Raw genomic sequence first — 22,075 nt, 5'->3', positions numbered from 1 at the left:
AAATACAGTCCTTAACTTATACTTTCAACTTCCAAAGTTAAGGACACTTAGTCCTTAACTTCAAGTTTCATGTGCAAAAGTTAAGGACAATAAGTCCTTAACTTTAAATTGTAAATGCAAAGGTTAAGGAAATACAGTCCTTAACTTATACTTTCAACATCTAAAGTTAAGGACACTTAGTCCTTAACTTCAAGTTTCATGTGCAAAAGTTAAGGACAATCAGTCCTTAACTTTAAATTTTAAGTGCATAGGTTAAGGAAATACAGTCCTTAACATATACTTTCAACATCCAAAGTTAAGGACATTTTGTCCTTAACTTCAAGTTTCATGTGCAAAAGTTAAGGACAATCAGTCCTTAACTTTGAATTCCAACTACAAAATTTAATGTCGTTTCTTCCTTACATTTAATGAACACAGTTATACTACACTGAATCAACATATAATGCTAATTTTTGAAATTTCACACATACTTCACACGGCATTGAACCAACTTACAAATAAAGAAAAACGAAGATGGCGGAGAAGATGACGGAGAAGATGAAGGACAGAAGATGACGGAGAAGATGAAGATGAAGATGACGGAGAAGATGAAGGAGCAGAATTTTAACTGAGATTCCAGTTTGCATACGAGGAAGATGAAGAAACGCAGAACTCTGAACGAATGAAATAAGCGTTTTCGTCGATTTTGGGATTATACAAGAAATAGAGAAAGGGTAATTGTGTCTTTTCCCCCTTAGTAGTGGCTATTTTTGATAAACATTTTAAATAGTGGATAAAAATTAAATACACCCTTATTTAGTGGCTACTACACGCCATTTTCACAGATTGCGTTTGTTTCAAGAAACAGATATTTTTTTTCGAAAATTATTTCTGCAACTTTTTTCTTTCAGATTTTTGAGCACACTGAAAAACTATTTTAGAGGTGCTTTTAAGCTTTGCAAAAAATAAAAAAGCTTCTTTCTAATAGGAGTAGTATTTAGTTGAAAAACATTTTTCCATAAGTTTTTCAAAAAAAAATGTCGGGATTGTTACAAAAATAGTCGGCCAGGTTCATTTTTTATTTTATCTAATCAGTATACATAGATTATAGATTGATTATATACAGTTATATATATATATATATATATATATATATATATATATATATATATATTATTTACGGTCATCCTTTGCGCTCTCTTTCTCTCTCATCGATACGCGCCTCTTGGTCTCTTTGGTTTGGAAGCTGTGAGCTATTTTTCTAGGTCTGCAACTCCTGCGTTTTGACGGATATCCTATGACCGCCCAATAATATTTGGAAGATGCTCTGTTCCGCTTGGGTTTGTCTTTCCGGCTTTGCTTTTCTGCTATCTTTCTGCTTGCTGGCTGACAAGTGAGTACTCCGCGCTTGTCTTTTATCTCCTCCTTTAGATTTGTGTCTGCGTTAATGGATTGCAGTGGCCTCGGCAGCTTTTAATGATACCCAAGAGTTGTTTGTGAACTAATTTGAACTAATTTATATTTACGGCTCTATTTGAAGTTGTACCAATTTTTTTCTTCCTCTGTCTGCTTGCAACATAATCTATAATCGTGAAAACCTAGGAAACTACAACTAGCTTTAGTTGAAGAGCAGGATAGAACTTAAAGCAAATTGATGGTTCATGAGTTCTCTAACTGTGAGAAGGAACCTCTGTATGTGAGAATGAATATAACATCAAGATAATGAATTTTGGAAAAATTCTTTATTTTGTGAGACATGTTAGCAAAATTTCTGGGATTGTTCTTTGAGAAGTATAGAACTTATTCCGTTACATCCTGCACACAAATGCACAACTTTTAAATGGAGTTCAGGATTTTTGAAGTTAGCAAGTACGTTGGAGACCACCCTCCTACAACCATAAATATCACCCTTTAAGAGAAATTCTTACATTTTACGCATTTATAAGGCATCATGTAAATCTGTTCATATGTATAGCTAAAGTTGCGGCATTTGACTGATATGTAGAGTATAAAAGATTGATATTGTAATCTTTCTTATTACTTCTCTCATCTTATGTTTGATCAATGTAAGAACTCAAATATTTGAGCGATCCAAGTATCCAACTTTCGTGGGTGAAACAACCCCTTGAATTATAAGGTAGACAATAATATATTTATCAATAATGAAACAATTAACAAAAACAACCTCAAGAAACATTGTTGTAAAGTGAGAAGTAGGGCAAGGTACTACAACAGTTTATAGGAAGTGTTGGGGCAAATGTCGGGTATGGGTTCCCGGAACCAGTAACTTCTATCTACCACAATTGTTTTCAATGCTAGATATGACAAAGAATTTTGCAAAACTCCGTAAGAAATGCTATTTTTTTAAACCTTGAAAGTTTTTAGGTGAAAATTGGAGAATTACATGTTTTTGATCTGTTAATCGAACCATATTATAAACCACTGGAATAACCCAGCAGCATACAACAATGATATTGTTTCTTGCTTGTACTATTAAATTTGAGACAATGACGCTACATTTTCTGCAGAAAATAATTTCTATCGAGTATTTCTTATGCCCAATGTGTTCTTTCACACTAATTTCGAAAACTCTTTTTTTTTTTGCGTTCTAAGATTGTGCGGTTGAGTTTATGTGGTTATGGCGTCGTCTTAAAAGAAGGGCCGTTTTGAGAAGTATATTTACGCCCTTAATTTGCTTTATTACCCACGTTATTATAGCCCATTTCTGTAAATTTATTTTGTCTAGGGCGGTGGCTGACACTACTTTGATTACTTTGCGTTCTTACTTGTCTCTCATGGCTAATAGGTAAATATCGGTGAGAACAAGAACATATAGACAAGATGCTCTGCATGTTGTCACCCTCAAAATCTCTACCAAGAAACAACATCGTTGGAGGCTTTCTTTCTGTTTGCAACATTGACTCATGAATGAGGAATCTCAGTAGGTAGCTCTTTGGTCAGGTTGTTATTTTTGAGTTTCTTTCTTGGTGATCCTAATTGTTATTTTATGTGTTTGATGTTGTTGTCCAGGTTATAACTTTTAGCTAATGGCTGCAATTGAGTTACTTTAATAGGTTGGTTTGCCTGATTTAATAGGTGTTACCTTAGCCAATTGCTAAACTACTTATGAGCTAACTAAAATTTTGTAGTCTATAATTCAGGTTCTTCGTATTTTGTTGTTGAAATTGGTAGGCTGAATCCTCGATTTTATTCTAAGAAAAGTCTTTGCTATTTTGTAGTAATTTTTAATTTTGTATTTGTGTTCTTTATAGGTTCTTGTGTGTATGTTATCTGCTGTCTGAGTCTAGAGGCTTTTTTAGGCAACTGGAATCACTTAGTCAAAATTCTGTTGATGGAGATGGTCAATTTCCCTGAAAAAAGGGTACATGTGTCTTACATATATTGTGTTTTTGCATTGGGGCACTCGTGTTTTCTACTAGGAAAACTGCAAAAATACAATTTTTTCGAATAATATTTAATCTACTTGATTTAAAAAATGTCAGTTAATGTGTGTTTTTAATGTGATTTGTGTTTCTAATATATCAATGGATATTACTCTATGGTATTATGTCAGTATGTTATGATTCTTTGGGGTTGGTTCCAGTTGTTGATAAGAGACTTTTATCTAACGTTAAATAGTTACTGGATTCTAATTATTAGTAGACATTTGGGGTCACATTGTGTCAAACAGTGTATGTATGTGTATGTATGTATACATAATATGCAATAACAGAATATCTATACAAACATTATAAATGACACTGCAACACAAATAGCTCTATATCTTGATGGTTAAGCGCCTACTATTCAGAGTTTAGTCTAGAGTTCAAACCTTGGTCATGAATTGCGCTTTTTTTAAAATTAAAAAAAAAAATTGGTTAAAGTAAAATTTTTAATTTCTGCCAAATTTAGGTTGTTTACAAACTAGCTCTATTTGACTCTAGAGACTAGCTCTCAAAAATAGCCTTTGAACAACAACTGAAAAAATAACCTAGTGCACACCTCAGTCTTTTACCCGTCTGCTGAAACATACAGGTTGTGAGAGAGAGACTTGAACCATAACTCCTTATCAAGTGAGGATAATACAAAGCAATCAACTTACGATTCATTTCCATAATAAACTTCTTTTTCTTTTTTTATTTGCATAACTTAGACAATTAATTTGTTGATAGTTGATACTTGATACAACCTTAAACAAGATTATTCAAGAAAACTTAAATTGGAATATTAATTTTTTTAATCAGATGTCCTCGAAGAACAGCAAACTTAAAATGTATATAGCAATTTTGTTCATTTGTTCATTTCTTCGAATGTTGACATTACTTATAGAACATCCTACGTACTCCTTTGTAGGTATTATACTCTGTGGTGTAGTATTAGGAGTGAATGATATAGTACGATTCTCCGTATGTATTGATTCTTTAAAGTTGGCTTTGGTTATTGATCCAATGTTGAACAGTTAAACATGTGCTTAGAACTTTGTTTTAAGGTGAGAATGTGCTTAGAACTTATAGGATGAAAGTTTGCAGAGTCGGTGGTTGATTTATGAGCTTATGGATACTGCTGCTTTCCCACTAATATTTTTTCCTTTATAAAGAGGTGTTAAATATAATAACAAAATGAAGGAGTTTTTTTTTGTTGTCTTATTGTGAATATGTTGCTGGGTTCCGACTTATCAAAAATATGTTCTTAGGTTCTGACATTGAGACGACAGAACTTCAGGTAAAGATTAGTGAGGAGTTAACTATGAAAAAGGTCTACATTCAGTTCCTCTGGTTTTTGTCTTGAAAATGATTGACAAAATCCAAGTTTACATTATTTACATTTGGTAGTTTGCATTTCAACTATGCTATTTAATTTGTAAATGGTAATGAACACAAGGATTCTTAAAATTCCTCATACTTTTATTTAGTTGTTTGTTGTTGTGTGTTTCGTCTATTTGTCGTGTCCAGCTACTCATAATTGGAAACTGGCGACTACGGGTGCCAACTGAGCTACAAGCTTAGTTTCTTTTTTATTTTTTAATTAGGGGAATTTGAAGTACTTTATATCCACCATTAGATTGACCATTTTAGTTATTCATCAGTTTGCTTAAGAAAAGAAAGAGTAGATTTGGCGTTCCCCGTAATATATGCTCCTACCATTTTTATGGCTTGCGACTTAGTTATGGGCCTGTGTTTGGCAAACACCTGCATTGCTTCTTGTGCATCTATTTGACCCGCCAACTTCGTGGAGTTTTTGAGGTTTGTAGCACTACTTTTTACGACATGGTGATTTAATGAAGCAATCAGAGAGGTAGTAACATTCTTCTTTGTAACTGCGATCCTTATAATGATTCATTTTATTCTTTTCATTGAACTTCAAAAATCAGTCCACTCTTGGATGATAACTTTAACTAACAACTACAGATCTGAATATTGAAACAAAGATAATTTTCCGAGCATCTGTCTTTCATTTTTCCAGTGCAGAGCTTGATGTTTAGGGACATGCTGGAGTGTCGGCTTTGCTTTTGTAGGAAGCAAAAAAGTGTTTGAATTTTCCAACCTGAATTTCTGTATCTAACCTTTAGTTATTTATGTTGATGAAAACCTCTTTATTATTAGCTAAGTAAGGAGTTAGGAAAGAACCCAATGACATTTTTATATCCAAGAAGCTCTATCATCCAAAATATAACTGCTACAAAAGTATGTCTGAGAAAAAACTACCATATTGTTATAAAATAAAGACTGTAAAGTAAAGACAAGTATAGAGAGAAACTGTTATATTATTCGAATTCAAACTGATGTACATAATGAACTGAAATCTCTTCTATTTATAGAAGAAAGGAAGCTGTTGTGTAAGCTGCTACTATACCAGATATGGATAATCTTCTACTGAGAGCAATGTTTATCCATAACGGAGTACTGAAAGGATAAGCTTATTATACCCGATATGGATAATCTTCTACCGGGGGTAATGTTTATCCATAACTGGGTACTGAAAGGATAAGCTTATTATACCCGGTATGGATAATCTTCTACCGGGGGTAATGTTTATCCATAACTGGGTACTGAAAGGATAAGCTTATTATACCTGGTATGGATAATCTTCTACTGGGGGTAATATTTATACATAACTGGGTACTGAAAGGATAAACTTATTATATCCGGTATGGATAATCTTCTACCGGGGGTAATATTTATCCATAACCGGGTACCGAAGTGATAAGCTTCTTCAGGAAGCTTATTTCCAATATAGTACTAAATAGATAAACATATTTACGGTGGAGTCCCATATGGATAAGCTTCTTCAGGAAGCTTATTTACAACGGAGTACTAAATGAACATCCATAATATAATATATTTATAACACTCCCCCTTGGATGTTCATTAAAAGATAATGTGCCTCATTAAAACCTTACTAGGAAAAACCACGTGGGAAAAAATCCCAGTGAAGGAAAAAGAGTACACATATTTAGTAAGACGCATTGCTAGGTGCCTCATTAAAAACCTTATAAGGAAAACCCCATGGGAAAAAACCTTAGTAAGGGAAAAAGAGTGCATCGCGTATTTTACTCCCCCTGATGAAAACCTTGTTTCAAATATTTGAGTCTCCGCATTCCAATCTTGTATACCATCTTCTCAAAAGTTGAAGTTGGCAAAGATTTAGTGAATAAATCTGCTGGATTATCACTTGAACGGATTTGTTGCACATCAATGTCACCACTTTTCTGAAGATCGTGTGTGTAGAATAATTTTGGTGAAATGTGCTTCGTTCTATCTCCTTTTATAAATCCTCCCTTCAATTGGGCTATGCATGCAGCATTGTCTTCGTATAAAATTGTGGGTCTTTTCTCACATTCCAAACCACATTTTTCTCGAATAAAATGAATTATTGATCTCAACCATACGCATTCCCTACTTGCTTCATGAATAGCTATTATCTCAGCGTGATTTGAAGAAGTAGCAACAATAGATTGCTTTGTGGAGCGCCATGATATGATAGTACCTCCATATGTAAATACGTAGCCGGTTTGAGATCGAGCTTTATGGGGATCAGATAAATAACCTGCATCTGCATAACCAACAAGGTCTGCACTATCTTTGTTAGCATAAAACAAACCCATATCAAGAGTTCCCTTTAAATATCGCAATATATGCTTAATCCCGTTCCAATGTCTCCGTGTAGGAGAAGAACTATATCTTGCTAGTAAATTAACAGAAAATGCTATGTCAGGCCTTGTAGCATTAGCAAGATACATTAGTGCATCAATTGCACTGAGATAGGGTGCTTCGGGACCAAGGAGTTCCTCGTCCTCTTCTGGAGGTCGGAACAAATCCTTATTCACTTCAAGTGATCGAACAACCATTGGTGTACTCAATGGGTGCGCTTTGTCCATGTAAAAGCGTTTTAAGACCCTTTCTGTATAGGCAGATTGATGGATAAAGATCCCGTCTGCTAAATGTTCAATTTGCAGACCAAGACAAAGTTTTGTCTTTCCAAGATCTTTCATCTCAAATTCTTTCTTAAGATATTCAATTGCCTTTTGGAGCTCTTCTGGAGTTCCAACAAGATTTATGTCATCAACATAAACAGCAAGTATAACAAATTCTGATGCCATTTTCTTTATAAAAATACATGGACAAATAACATCATTTATGTAACCTTCTTTTAGCAAATATTCACTAAGGCGATTATACCACATGCGCCCAGATTGCTTTAAACCGTACAAAGATCTTTGTAATATGATTGAATACATTTCCTGAGATTTTGCTTCAGGCATTTTAAATCCTTCAGGGATTTTCATATAAATTTCATTATCAAGTGAACCGTACAGATAAGCTGTAACTACATCCATTAGATGTATTTCAAGCTTTTCATGTAGTGCTAAACTGATGAGATATCGAAATGTTATGGCATCCATAACAGGTGAATATGTTTCATCAAAATCGACTCCAGGTCGTTGTGAGAATCCTTGTGCAACAAGGCGAGCTTTGTATCTTTCAACTTCATTTTTATCATTCCTTTTTCGCACAAAAACCCATTTATGACCAACTGGTTTTATACCAGCAGGTGTTTGGACTACTGGTCCAAAGACCTCTCTTTTAGCAAGTGACTTCAATTCCGATTGAATTGCCTCTTGCCATTTTGGCCAATCAGATCTTTGTCGACATTCTTCGACAGATCGAGGTTCAAGATCCTCACTATCTTGCATAATATTAAGTGCAACATTATATGCAAAAATATTATCCACCACTATTTCAGATCGATTTAAATTAATCCCATCACCGATCGAACTTATTAAAAGTTCCTCACTCACATGAGCTTCGGGTTCATTGATTTCTTCAGGAATCTCAGAACTAATCAGATTTTGGGTCTCTTCAGGAGATCCCTTCATAGTATCGTTTTGATCATTTGTCGATTTTCTTTTTCGAGGATTTCGATCCTTAGAACCCAAAGGCCTACCACGCTTCAGGCGTGCTTTAGGTTCACTAGCTCTCATGCTAGTAGATGGTCCTACTGGGACATCAATTCGGATAGGCACATTCTCTGCTGGGATATGTGACTTAGTTATCCTTTTCAAATCAGTAAATGCGTCTGGCATTTGATTTGCTATATTCTGTAAATGGATGATCTTCTGGACCTCCTGATTACATATAGGGGTACGGGGATCAAAGTGAGATAATGATGAAATTTTCCACACAATTTCTCTTTTGATTTCCTTTTTCTCTCCCCCTAATTGTGGAAAATTTGTTTCATCAAACCGACAATCTGCAAATCGAGCAGTAAATAAATCTCCTGTCAATGGTTCAAGATAGCGAATAATAGAGGGTGATTCAAACCCAACATATATTCCTATCCTTCTTTGTGGTCCCATCTTACTACGTTGTGGTGGTGCTACTGGCACATATACAGCACATCCGAAAATTCGTAGATGGGCAATATTTGGTTCATGACCAAAAACTAATTGTGACGGAGAATATTTATTATAATGTGTCGGTCTGAGACGGATAAGTGATGCTGCATGCAAGATAGAATGGCCCCAAGCAGTAGTGGACAATTTTGTTTTCATAAGTAGTGGTCTTGCTATCAATTGCAGGCGTTTAATAAATGACTCTGCAAGGCCATTTTGAGTATGAACATAAGCTACAGGATGTTCAACTTTTATCCCAACGGATAGACAATAATCATCAAAAGCTTGAGATGAGAATTCTCCAGCATTATCAAGGCGAATAGCCTTTATAGGATAATCTGGGAATTGTGCCCTTAATCGAATTATTTGGGCTAATAGCTTTGCAAACGCCAGGTTGCGAGATGATAGTAGGCACACATGAGACCATCTTGAAGATGCATCTATTAGGACCATAAAATATCTAAACAACCCACTTGGTGGGTGAATAGGTCCACATATATCCCCATGTATACGCTCTAAAAAGGCAGGGGATTCAATACCAACCTTCATTGGTGATGGTCTAGTGATCATTTTTCCTTGATAACAAGCATCACAAGAAAATTCGTCATTTGTAAGAATCTTCAAGTTCTTTAATGGATGCCCACTCGAATTTTCAGTAATTCGTCTCATCATTATTGATCCGGGATGGCCCAAACGGCCATGCCAAAGCACAAAAGTATTTGAATCCGTAAACTTCTGGTTTACGATAGAGTGTGCTTCAATTGTACTAATTTTTGAATAGTATAAGCCAGAAGATAAAGTTGGTAACTTTTCTACAATGCATTTCTGGCCAGAAATATTCTTTGTAATACAAAGATATTCCCTGTTCATTTCATCTATTGTCTCAACATGATACCCATTTCGGCGGATATCTATAAAACTCAACAAGTTTCTTCGGGACTTGGAGGAGAACAATGCATTGTCTATAATAAGTTTTGTTCCCTTAGACAGAAATATTATGGCTCTTCCGGAGCCTTCAATCAAACTTATATTACCAGAAATTGTTGAAACATTTGCTTTTTCCTTATGCAAATAAGAAAAGTATTTCTGATCGTTGAATATGGCATGAGTTGTTCCACTATCAATAACACAAATATCTTCATGATTTGTCTTTGATCCAAACATAATTTGAGGGTTATCCATATTCTTCAAAATAACATAAATAAAATATATTATAGTAAACATCATTATCAAAGCATAACTTTTATTTATGTACAACAATTACATAACCATACTATCTATTACAAACAACAAAAATTAAAATATTTACATTTCTACAGATTCACTACCGATTACATGACTTGTTTCTCCTTCTGGGAGTGCAAAGTAATCAGCTACATCCAAATGCATGAAGTCTAAATTATCTTCAGAAATAAAATTTGCTTCAGCATTTTTCTCTGTCTTCTTCAGGGAGGCTTGATAAAGCTCAACCAGGTGCTTTGGCGTACGACAAGTACGTGACCAGTGCCCTTTTCCTCCACATCTATAGCATGCATTTTCTGCATTTTAAGCTCTAGCGCGTCGTTTAGCAGTTGGAAGTCATGAACAACTTCATTTTAGGTATATTGACTTGTACGTATGGTCAGAATTGAATTTCAAGAAATTCTGAGTCAAATTGGAAAGAAACTTTTCGTTGCGGCAACCTTAAGTTGAAGAAAATGGCTAAGATTGGAATTTTGAGTAAACGACCTCGGAATTGGGATCTGAAAGTTCCAGCATGTTCGAATGATGATTTCGGACTTGGGCGTATGTCCGGATTTGGTTTTGGATAACCCGTGAGCATTTCGGCGTGTATTGTGGAAGTTAGTATTTTAGAAGAATTTCATAAACTTGGGTTGGAAGGCATTTCAGAGTTATAGATGTCCGTTTGGGATTTCGAGTCTGGGAATAGCTCTGTATGGTGATTCTGGAGTTGAGAGCACGATCGAAAGTGAATTCGGATGTCCGGAGGTCATTTTGAAGTCATTTGGCTAAATATAGGAATTTGAAGGTTTTTGAGAAAATTCGACCGGAAGTGAAAATTTTGATATCGGGGTCGGAATGTGATTCTGAAAGTTGGTGCAAGTCCGTAATATCGAATGTGACTTGTGTGCAAAATTTGAAGTCATTCGGACTAGTTTTGGTAAGGTTTGAGACACTTAGTCTCTTTTAAGGAAGCTTAAGTTGGAAAAGTCAACCGGATATTGACTTATGTGTTAGAGGGCTCGAAATGCAAATTTTATGGTTCGGATAGCTTCGTTAGGTGATTTGGGACCTAGGAGTGTGTCCGGAATATTTTTGTGATGACCGGGATAGAATTAAGCTTAAATTGGCAAAGTTAGTATTTTGGCGAATTCCGGTTGATAGGTGAGATTTTGATCCGGGAGTCGGAATGGAATTCCGAGAGTTGCTGTAGTTTTTTTATGTTATTTGTCATGTGTGTGAAAAATTTCAGGTTATTCGGACATCGTTTGGTCGGGTTTTTGATCAAAAGTGTATTTTCGGAAGTTTTTGGAAACTTAGGCTTGAATTCGATGAGTTTTGGATAATTTGATATTGTTTGAGGTGTTTTGATGATTGGGGCAGGTTTTAATGATGTTATGAATTATGTAGGCATGATTGGTTGAGGTCCCACTGGCCTCGGGTGTGTTTCGGATGCCCAACGGGTCATTTTTGGTAGATTTGCCGTTTTGAGCATAAATGTAATGATCTAAAGGTTCATTTGTAGTTCTATAGATCCAAATTTGATTTCGAGACTTCAAAAATTTAAATCATGAATGATAGGACTGATCTGGAAATTTTGGTTTAATTTCATCAAGTCGCGATTGGGTTTTTGACGTGAAATGTGAGTTAATTGTTTAACGAGCGAAATGAGTATTGAACTGGTCAAACGAGCTCCGAATTGAGTTTCGATTGAAGGGTTGTATTCGTATTATTATTTGTGACTCGTAGGAACAAGAATCGTCTAATTACGAGTTTGTATGATGGAGTTAGAGCCATTTTAGTAAAAAATGGTTGTGCTGCAAATTTCATAAAAAGCTGTTGTATTTTCTGCAACAGTGAACAGTAACCGCGCGGGTGAACAGTGACCAGTGTCGTGAATAGTGACCCGTGAACAGTGACGGGTGAACAGTGTCGTAAAATAGTGACCCGTGAACAGTACTTCCGAAATATTAACATTTCATCCGCAAACCCAACCCATTTTTCCATCATTTTTGAGCAACCTTGAGAGTTTTTGGACGGGAATTGAAGGGGTTTTGATGGGAAGTGATTGGAGGTAAGTCCTATGAACTAAATACATGATTATATTGTGCAATCATCCTTGAAATTCATGAAAATATAGCCAAATTGTAAGAAAATAGAGCTTAAAATTGAAATTCTAAATTTGGGATTTGAGGGGTCAAATGGACTCCGATTCTTGTGAATTTGGTATGTATAGGCTCGTGGTGATATAAGGAACATTTTGATGTAAAAATTTCTGGATTTTGAGAAGTGGGCCCGGGGCTCGGTTCTTGCAAATTTCGTGAATTTCGATATTTTTCGATTGCTTTCGATTGGGTATTGTCCCTTTAGCATAATGAGACATATTCGTTGCGATTTTGGGCAGATTCGACGCACGTGGAGGCCAATTCGAGGGGCAAAGGCGTCGCGAGCTAAAGAAGTAGCCGGTTCGGGGTGAGTAATTGATGCAACTGTTGTTCTGAGGGTTTGAAACCCCGAACTTTCACATCGTAACGCTATATTGAGGCGTGACACGCATCCCATGGCAGGTGCGGGGTCGTATATGATTGGGGATTGTGACTTGGTCCATCCCGAGTGATAATTATAGTATATTGGCGACTGATTCGCACATTGTATTGATACTTATATTATGTTGGCCACTGATACGCACATGTATTGATGATATTTGGGCTTAATGCCACGTTTGGGGGCCTTGTGCCGACTTGTAGAATCCTTCGGGGATTAATATCATTTAATTTCAGTCCAAGGTTTTAATTACTGTTTTGCAAACTTAGCCGTAATTCTAAGTGTTGAAAACTCAAATGACATTTTAAATGTATTTCGTGCTGGAAACTTCTATTTTGTAAATGCCCAAGGGGCTTATTATATTATTTTTTGGACTGATTATAAAGTGACTTGAAACAGTGGTAACAATGACACTGTATGATATACTCGAAACAGTGGTAACAATGACACTGTATGATATACTTGAAACAGTGGTAACAATGACACTGTATGACATACTTGAAATAATGGTAACAATGGCACTGTATGATATACTTGAAACAGTGGTAACAATGGTACTGTAGGATGTAAATAGGTCAGGTAACAATGGGCTGACCGGTCAGGTAACAATGACTGACCAAGATATTGCGCTTGGGCTGTAGGAGCCCTTCCGGAGTCTGTACACACCCCCAGTGAGCGCCGTCGACGATAAATAAATATGGATGGCTCGGGCTGCACGCCGCAGTGGGTACTGGAATGTACCATCATATGCATTGCATTGTATTCATGTATTTGTATTTATATTGTTGTTTAGCTGCTCAGTTCCATATGTTGCTGTATATTTGGATTTTAGCTTACTTTGTGTATTTACTGGATTTTCTTATCTTCGGACTGTAGTTACTTTTATTACTCACTGGGTCGGAGTACTCACTTTACTCCCTGCACCTCGCGTGCAGCTGCAGGTATTGATCACCCGGTAGCGGGATATTAGCTCATTGAAGGTATTACTATTGTAGCTGAGCAAGGTTACCGCCAGCGTTCGCGGCACCGGACATTGTCTTTAGAATTTCAGAATTTAATTTTGTATATTATTGGCCCTGTAGTTGTGTTCAGGATTTCTTTAGATGCTCGTAACTTGTGACACCCCGGTCGGGTTATGTTGGGCTTTAAACATTGGTTATTATTGTCGTTAAGTTGTATTTATTTATTCATTTATGTTTAATGCTTGATAAAGCTCAACCAGGTGCTTTGGCGTACGACAAGTACGTGACCAGTGCCCTTTTCCTCCACATCTATAGCATGCATTTTCTGCATTTGGCGCTTGCACCGCTTCATGCTTTTGTTCCTTCCTTTTCCACTGCTGGTGGTGAGGAGGCTTCTTTGGTGCATTATTATTACCATGATTGGGGTTTCTTCCCCGACCACGGCCATGACCACGACTGGGGCCACGACCTCTTCCACGTTTAGCTTGGTGGAAGTTCGTCTCATTCACTTCAGGGAATGGACAAGAACCAATAGGTCGGCTTTCATGATTTTTCATTAATAGCCCATTATGTTGCTCTGCTATAAGAAGATGTGAGATAAGTTCAGAATACTTTTTAAATCCCATCTCTCGATATTGCTGCTGCAGGAGCATATTCGAGGCATGAAAAGTGGTGAAAGTTTTCTCCAACATATCATGATCAGTAATATTATCACCACATAATTTCAATTGGGAAATAATTCTGAATATAGCAGAATTATACTCACTGATAGATTTAAAATCTTGTAGCCTTAGATGAGTCCAATCATAACGTGCCTGTGGAAGAACGACCATCTTCAGGTGGTCATATCTATCTTTCAAATTATTCCACAGTATGACTGGATCTTTAATAGTGAGATATTCCATTTTCAGGCCCTCATCAAGGTGATGGCGTAGGAATATCATTGCTTTGGCACGGTCTTGGTTTGATGCCTGATTTTTATCCTTGATGGTGTCTGCCAGACCCATCGCATCAAGATGAATTTCAGCATCAAGCACCCAAGACATGTAGCTTTTGCCCGATATATCCAGGGCTACAAATTCAAGTTTAGAAAGATTTGACATTATTTAGGAAAAGAAAGTTCTTACCTCTAATACTTTCAAAGTATTTGCTCGAGATGTCAGAGTCTCGTGCTGATAACGTGTTATAAAATAAAGACTGTAAAGTAAAGACAAGTATACATAGAAACTGTTATATTATTCGAATTCAAACTGATGTACATAATGAACTGAAATCTCTTCTATTTATAGAAGAAAGGAAGTTGTTGTGTAAGCTGATACTATACCAGATATGGATAATCTTCTACTGAGAGTAATATTTATCCATAACGGGGTACTGAAAGGATAAGCTTATTATACCCAGTATGGATAATCTTCTACCGGGAGTAATGTTTATCCATAACTGGGTACTGAAAGGATAAGCTTATTATACCCGATATGGATAATCTTCTACCGGGGGTAATGTTTATCCATAACTGGGTACTGAAAGGATAAGCTTATTATACCCGGTATGGATAATCTTCTACCGGGGGTAATGTTTATCCATAACTGGGTACTGAAAGGATAAGCTTATTATACCCGGTATGGATAATCTTCTACCGGGGATAATATTTATCCATAACTGGGTACTGAAAGGATAAGCTTATTATACCCGGTATGGATAATCTTCTACCGGGGGTAATGTTTATCCATAACCGGGTATCGAAGTGATAAGCTTCTTCAGGAAGCTTATTTCCAATAGAGTACTTAAATAGATAAACATATTTACGGTGGAGTCCCATATGGATAAGCTTCTTCAGGTCAATTTAAAAAATTTCCTCCAACCGATGCACATTGATCTAAAATATTGATCTCTTATTCTAGAATTGTTGGATGGCTCTACAGTGACATTGATTTAACGCTACTTTGACCTCATGGAAATGAACATTCTTTACGTATATTTTTGTTTCTGTTCTGGCCTCCCTCCTTTTGGTGTGGGAGACAGATTTATCACCAGTGGAAGCTTTTCCAGGTTTGATGGTAAACAGTACTACCATATTGAACTTGTGAATCACTGCTCTAGCAAGATGAATTCAGTAATAGTTGTTTAATCATTTGACATTTAGGACTATCTTGTTGCAAAAATTATTTTTATGTTACTTTTCTGGCAGTTAACTTTCCTAATGGGTGATTACGTCTTAAGTAAATAGAGTTCAATTAGTTTAATTTGGTTGAACAAGTTGTGTTTCACTATTTTGTGAGTGGTGTTTTGCATCAACATAAAAGGGGTAGGATGGAAGCATACCTCACTGAAGGACGTTTAGTAGAAGGATTACACTAAACGTAATATCCAGGTCAAAAGTGTTACTTGACTCTCTTATGCCTTGCTCAGATAAATTACGTTCTCCCTCTTCTTCCGTGAAGTCTTTTTAAAATTAAAAAATGTCAATATTTACTCTATGAAGGTCCATGTCTTGTTAAAAATTGGCGTGTAGTTTGTTTGAGTTGTAAAGTTTAAATCTTCTTTGGTTCTCTTCTATAGGAATTAGTTCTATGGTGTGTGCAATGTTAGATATAAGGGGGCTCTTAATAGTCTTGTCCATGAACCATGTATTTTTATGTTTGCAGGAGACCAAGAGCACCAATGGAGCAGTAGGAAATTCATTAAAAATGAAAAGTAAAACAAAAATTGTGTAACATATGTATAACATGAAGGACAAGGAAAATCAAATGGAACCTTTGGGTCTATTGTCATGTATTACCCTGTAAGGTCCAAGCCGTAAAGATGGATTTCTTTGATGGAAAAGAAGTGTACATTTATAAAGTGCTTCTGATGATTGTTACTTCAAGTAATTTTTTGGCTTGTACATTTATATTTGCTACTCAGTAAAGTATATTGGTCCGGTAACTAACATAAATAGTTGCTTTTGAAAGATTCGACAATAAATCTTATCTTCTTTGTGGCTTGAATTTGTTTTCTCCCTTCTACGATCTGAGAGATTAGAAAACATCAAGTTTTCTCCATAGTTTGTTTGAAGAGCACGATGTAGGAGAGGAATAAAGAGAGTAAAAGCCTAGGATCAACAGAAAGTTGCCCTTAAGGAAGGGCTCATACATGCCAATCAATTTGAGTGCCCCAGATGAGATCAAAGCTTCTATCATATGAGGTACATATGATGAGAGCAGCAAAACAAATGCTCCAATAATTGACCTATGAAGGTTATCTCACTTAAAAACATAGATCTAAACGATTATTTACTATGAGAAACTGGTAAGTTGCAATTAGTTTAGTATAGCCTCGTCATTCTCTTTTTACTTTTCTTAATATTCGTTCTTTTATTTAGAACAATTATTTTAATATAATTTTGGTATCCATCTGAGAAGTTCCAATATAGTCTATTTAATATCTTAAGTATAATTTTTGTTGCCAGAAAAAAACAGCAAATAGCACAAATAGAAGTGCACAAAATTGAAAAGACATTCGTCTTTGTTCAGATGTAAAAACATAGATATTACTTATTGGCAGAAGATTTTTCATAAGTGGTGTCACTATTTCTAGTAAAAGGGCCGTAACAGTCAAAAAATATTTTGCAAAGCCAAGGGAGTTTGAACCTAAGACCTCTCACATAATACTTGAAGCTAACAACAACTAGACTACTAAGATGTTTTGTTGCAAGTGGTGTCACTTTTAATAGTTTTATCTTGTATTTCTGTTTTACTTATTATTTTTATATATACAAATAGTAAAAAATTTCGACGAAGCGGTGTCACCACCATGTGAATACGCCCCTGCTTATTGGTCAACATTTTGAATATATAGTTATTTTACTAAGACATCATACTTCATGTGGAAAAAAATTTAAATTTTAAGCCTTTTAGGTGATCTCTTCAACGCGCTAATAACCGTAGACTTGCACATGTATATTTCAAATAACAAATCATCAGATTGAGCACTTGAAATTGATGCATCACAACTCAAAAAATTAATCATAGTATAGGTTACTCTCTGTGAAAAGTTCTTTACTTCTTTCATAAAATAATACTCCCTTCGTTTCAAATTAGATGTGGTACTTTCCTTTTTAGTTTGTTCCAAAATATATGACACATTTCTAAATTTGGAAATAATTCAACTTTAAACTCTTTATTTTACCCATTTTACCCTTAAAGAGAAGTTTTTATAACCATACAAATGTCATGACTCCACAATATTTTTACCCCTTAAGCTTTTAAGATCACAAGTTGTAAAAGTTTTTTTCTTTTTCTTAAACTCTGTGTTGAGTCAAACTACGTCATCTAAATTAAAATGGATGGAGCATATACCTTTTACTTATTAGGTTTGGGCCCGGGCTCAGCACGGGCCATGCCCTACTAGTACTATTTAGAAGTGAGAATAAAGAGGTCTGGTCGTCCGAGGGTACTTTGGTCTTTTCAACATATCTTTTGCTGGCAGAGCATTGAACGCCTAATTTTTTTCTATTCCATTCGGTTTAATGCTGTATTTTGTCCCGGGCCCGGGCCTTAGTGGGCCTAACGGGCCGGGCCTCGCGGTCCCGGGCTTCGTGGTCCCGGGCTCTGGCGGTCCCGGTCTTCGTGGGCCTAATGGGTGGAACCGGCCCGTGACGGGCCTAAGCCCACATGGTCCTGTGCTTAACGGGCCGGGCTCGTGGGCTTCGCGGGCCTAGCGGGCTTTTTTTTTTTTTAAGACAATTTCTTGTAGTATCATGGCTATATTAATATGTAGTATATATGTATATCTAATTATTAAAGTGCTTGACGAAAAAGAAAATAACAAAACAATAGTAAAACACTAAATTGTCATGCATAAATATCACTTCTTGAAGTATATTATATTGTATCTTATGTATATATATTCTCTTATATATTTTCTTTTAGTATATGTATTGTATCTTATGTATATATATTCGCATAATAATATATTTTCTTGTAGTATATATATTGTATATTATGTATATATTGTAGCATAATATATTTTCTTGTAGTATATTATATTGTATCTTATGTATATATATTCTCTTATATATTTTCTTGTAGTATATATATTGTATCTTATGTATATATATTCGCATAATATATTTTCTTGTAGTATATATATTGTATCTTATGTATATATTGTAGCATAATATATTTTCTTGTAGTATATTATATTGTATCTTATGTATATATATTCTCTTATATATTTTCTTGTAGTATATATATTGTATCTTATGTATATATTGTAGCTTATAAATATATTTTCTTGTAGTATATATATTGTATATTATGTATATATTGTAGCATAATATATTTTCTTGAAGTATATTATATTGTATCTTATGTATATATATTCTCTTATATATTTTCTTTTAGTATATGTATTGTATCTTATGTATATATATTCGCATAATAATATATTTTCTTGTAGTATATATATTGTATATTATGTATATATTGTAGCATAATATATTTTCTTGTAGTATATTATATTGTATCTTATGTATATATATTCTCTTATATATTTTCTTGTAGTATATATATTGTATCTTATGTATATATATTCGCATAATATATTTTCTTGTAGTATATATATTGTATCTTATGTATATATTGTAGATCTAGGTAGGCGGGCGGTAGTCCGCACGGCCATCCAGATCTAGCTGCTTTAGTACACTTTTAAAGGTTGGCGGTAGTCCGCACGACCAATAAGGATTCGAAATATACGGAAATTCTATTATAGTTTAATGACTGTATGGAAGGATCTATATCCTTTTACCCAAGCAAGGGGCCTGTCTAAGCCCGATACATACTCTTACTGAGCCCATGTGTCTAGCAGTTCTAACTGTGAAAGAGATAGCCCTTTTGACAACTTCAGCGGGCTTTAATGTCACAGCTGGCTAGACGTAGCCACTAAGGCAAAGCCAATAAGAGTAGTACCAGAACCGACTGTACCACCATCTTGGAACCAAATCAAGAAACTATATTAAAATTTCTTTATATTTTGAAAGAGTCTGGATTCTTCATGGTTAATATGCAAGAGAAATTAGTGCTTCAACATAGATATGAATCCGTTTAGCCGGACATAGTCACGGCTAGGGAGAGAGACTAAAAATACTTAAAAGAAGAATAAATATGTACCTTGTAGGCCGAGAAGCAAGGCCCTGAAGATGAACTTCAAAACTTTTATTAATTCTTGAACTCGATTTACAAACTAAGCTATGAACTAAGTGTTTACAAAGGGGGTTGGTTGAGAGAGAGAGAGAGGAGAGAGAAAGTCGAGAGAGAGGGGGGTTCCGGCCTTCTTCTTCTTCAAATGAAGAAGCATTCTTAAATAACAAAAAAAAAGAATCTTGAATAGTAAAATGGGTCCCACATCTGGGTCCCTACACAGTGTTTTTACTGTAGATAAACAGTGTTTCTACTGTTGATGAACAGTGTATCTACTGTTTAAGTGGGTCCTGGCGGCTGATAAGCTGTCAAGTCTTCTTTTTGTCCATATTTTGCATCTGTTGGAGGAATTCTTCCACCTTGTCAATTTCTCTGTCAGATAATATCATTTCTGGCTGTATAGGTTGAGTATCTTCTACGAGGTCATCACCACTCGTCTCACTTCTCATTGAAGTGTCTGATTTTTCACACTGATCTAGTGATTGGAGCAGATTTCTTTTCAACCCTTCTAAGTATTGATTTATCAAATCCATTTTATCTCCATCTTGGATTGATATTCTCCGAGCAATATGTTTAACAGTGCTTTCTTCTACTATCCTTTTTTGAGGGGCTGTCACATATAAATGAATTTGTGTTTTTATAGAATCTAATAATTCTTGGCCGTATAACGTCTTTGTTTTGGGATCAGTTTTCATCAATTTGTCCCAAAAATTGTTGTAGAATACCCTATATAAACAAGGGATTTGTTCTTCCGTATAACCCATTTCCGGGGTCCATTTATGGATCCAGGGGATAGAAAATTCAATAAAGAAGTAAATCTGATCAATTTTTTCTAAATAGCAGATATGATCTGCGTGATATAAATTTGTTAAGAACGGAGAGGCTTTTGTCCATTCTTTGTATAATTTCAGGAATGGTTCAGGCAAAATTTTGGTAGTAGGACCATGGTATGACCACCAGTTTAAAAACCAGTTAGGGATAGGTCCTGTAAATACCTTAGCGCATACCTTGATAAACCAAGTATGCTTATGTCTTTCATTGTTATAATAAAGCACTCTATCAAATGCTTGAATATAATCCCAATAAGTGAAATTCATTGGTGATTTATTAAGGCTTATCTGCCTTTCTTTCATTGTGGAAATACCCCATTCTTCAACAGATATAATCTGTTTGATAATGACTTTTGAAAAGTTATAAACATTTTCATTTGTGTTATAACCTGAAAAGTGCTGGAATTCTGCACTACCTGTACTGATCAGGATAGTTTCATAATAGGTACGGGTTTTATATGATTCACCCGGATAGTATAATCCATTAATCAGATATCTCTGAAATATTTTCCACGGTTCTTCTTTTCTCTGAATCTCAGAGTTTTCAAGGAGAAATATCATTTCTCTTTTTGGTAACTTTTCATATGACTTGATATCATCATTGTCTTCTTCCTTAGCAATTGAAGCAAAAGTATCACTTTGCTTTTTAGATGCTAAATAAGCCTGCAGATGTCCGTATAACGGACTGTCTTCTGGAATATCTTCCAGATGTATAGAATGTCCTGAGGATTCTCCTGTATGCGGTACCTTTGAGTTTATCAAACTCTTTTTTCCTCTTTGTATTACTGGAGAGGTTGATGAGGATCCGTATGACGATCCCTGAGAATAAGTTCTACTAGGGGAAGATCTTCCCCTACCTCTGCCCCGGGTGACCCATGAAGGGTCCATTCTGCGGAAATTGCAAATCATTATTAAAAAGTGATTGCAAATCATTATTAATTAAAAAGGATAACATAATTCTAGTGCTGATATCATCTTGACCGAAGGGACGCACATTTTCAATTAACTGAAGAATATCAATAACTTCTTGAAAATTAGAGTGTTCTTCTTCCCTTGTTTGAATAATGTCAGCCATAATAATATCAAGTATAACTTCTTGTAAGTCTCTATTTAATTTAATCACTTTAAGAATAGTGATTAGTACCTTATCATCCAAAAACATGGTATAATAATTCATAATCTATTCTAAATATTCCCGGGATAGAAAATCCGGAAGGGAATTATCAATTCCTTTTTTGTATTGTATTTCAAAATCGAAAGGTGCTAGCTGAGCCTGCCATCTAGCAAATATTAATTTTGAAGCATCGTGCTTAAAATCTTTGTCAAACATGTATTTAACCGATTGAGCATCAGTTTTTATCAAAAACTTTTGGTTGTATAAGTCGTCTTGAAATTTTAATACACACTTAACAATAGTTAACATTTCATGCGCCACAGTAGCGTATTTCTTTTGAGCTTCGGTCCATT

At 35.3% G+C, this 22,075-nt stretch overlaps 1 long non-coding RNA gene across 2 annotated transcripts; it reads left to right on the top strand.

Annotated features, from left to right (window-relative positions):
* Positions 1–1,171: 1,171 nt before the first annotated feature.
* On the top strand, positions 1,172–16,540 carry LOC104227091 (uncharacterized). Of its 2 annotated transcripts, none has more exons than XR_011403256.1 (3): positions 1,172–1,372; positions 2,786–3,053; positions 16,245–16,540. It is a non-coding gene; the product is annotated as an uncharacterized lncRNA (long non-coding RNA). The 2 variants fall into 2 exon arrangements; XR_011403257.1 differs by having other exon boundaries at positions 2,786–2,940; positions 16,245–16,536.
* Positions 16,541–22,075: the final 5,535 nt, after the last annotated feature.

Source organism: Nicotiana sylvestris, chromosome 10 (genome assembly GCF_000393655.2).
Source record: "Nicotiana sylvestris chromosome 10, ASM39365v2, whole genome shotgun sequence".
NCBI lineage: Eukaryota > Viridiplantae > Streptophyta > Magnoliopsida > Solanales > Solanaceae > Nicotiana > Nicotiana sylvestris.
Note: the sequence above shows the minus strand (reverse complement) of the source record. Positions and strands in the feature narration are given on the sequence as shown.